This window comes from Silene latifolia, chromosome 11, assembly GCF_048544455.1.
Source record: "Silene latifolia isolate original U9 population chromosome 11, ASM4854445v1, whole genome shotgun sequence".
Classification (NCBI taxonomy): domain Eukaryota; kingdom Viridiplantae; phylum Streptophyta; class Magnoliopsida; order Caryophyllales; family Caryophyllaceae; genus Silene; species Silene latifolia.
Genome location: NC_133536.1, coordinates 185,508,620 through 185,509,940, shown reverse-complemented (window position 1 = coordinate 185,509,940; position 1,321 = coordinate 185,508,620). Strand labels below are relative to the sequence as shown.

At 42.2% G+C, this 1,321-nt stretch overlaps 1 non-coding gene across 1 annotated transcript; it reads left to right on the top strand.

Moving 5' to 3' along the window:
- The first annotated feature begins 449 nt into the window (after window positions 1-449).
- On the top strand, window positions 450-556 carry LOC141616516 (small nucleolar RNA R71). The gene has a single exon (XR_012530861.1). It is a non-coding gene; the product is annotated as a small nucleolar RNA R71 (small nucleolar RNA).
- The last annotated feature ends 765 nt before the right edge of the window (window positions 557-1,321 follow it).

The window sequence follows — 1,321 nt, the reverse complement described above, 5'->3', positions numbered from 1 at the left end:
AAGGGGTACCACTCTTGTATGCTTGGAAAGCATTCACTTGTTCATTTGTTTCCCTACATTCTCCTTGGTCATGTCCCAAAGTTCCACAATTCTCACATATCCCACTTGGGATTGATGAGGATGCCGTCATGGCATTAACATGATGCTTCGATGATTTTGAATTTTCCTCAAGTCTAGCCATAGCTTGTTCAAACTTCAAGTTGATTGTGTCAATGTGAGCACTAAGTTGAGCACCCAATTGAGTAACGGAGTCCACTTCATGCTTTCCTCCTCTAGTAGCCTTGCGAGGTCTACTATATTGTGAGTTATGGACCGCCATTTCCTCAATCTTGTTCCATGTTTGATTGTCATCAACTTCGGTGAACATTCCATTTGATCCCATATTGAGAATGTTCCTAGAATCTTCATATAAACCATTCCAAAATTGTTGCACCAAAAACCATTCGCTAAGTCCATGGTGAGGACATGAGCGACAAATTCCCTTGAACCGCTCCCAAGCTTCATACAAAGACTCTTCATCCCTTTGCTTAAAACCCGTAATTTGAGCTCTTAGCATGTTAGTCTTTTCCGGTGGGTAGAATTTTTTGTAGAAAGCTAGAGCCAACTTCTTCCAAGAATCTATTCCAAGGGTGGCCTTATCAAGGCCCTTCAACCATTGCTTCGCGGTGCCGATTAAGGAAAAAGGAAATAAGACCCATCTAATTTGGTCTTGAGTCACTCCCGTTTGAGAGATAGCATCACAATAGTCGCAAAAGGTTTCCATATGAGAATGAGGGTCCTCACTAGGCATCCCCCCGAATTGGCTCCTCTCAACTAGTTGGATGAAGGCGGACTTGGCAATAAAATTTCCGGTGAGATGTTGCGGTGTAGGAGTACCATTTGGTAGATTCTCCTCGGTGGGTACGGAGTGTGACGAGAATTTTGGCATTGTAGGTGGATTTTGTGGGGTATTGTGTAATGGGTTTTCTTCTCCTTCTATTGCGAAAGGATTGACAAACTCACTAGTGGGTTGGACAACTTCACTATTACCTCGTAAATTCCTCCTAACAACTCTCCTATTGTTCGTCAAGGTTCTTTCGATTTCACGGTCAAAAGGTAACAAATCACTTTGTAACCTTCTTGACATGCAAAATATCAAACAACTCGAAAACAATTAGAACAAACCTTGAGGAGTTTTACTTCCTCAAGGCGAAGAAAGACACAACTAATGACAATAAAAAGAAATCTAAATCAAACAAACACCGTCCCCGGCAACGACGCCATTTTTTTGATGCGATCCCGCTAAGTGTTCACAATTTAAGATGTGGTCGTTGGTCACGGT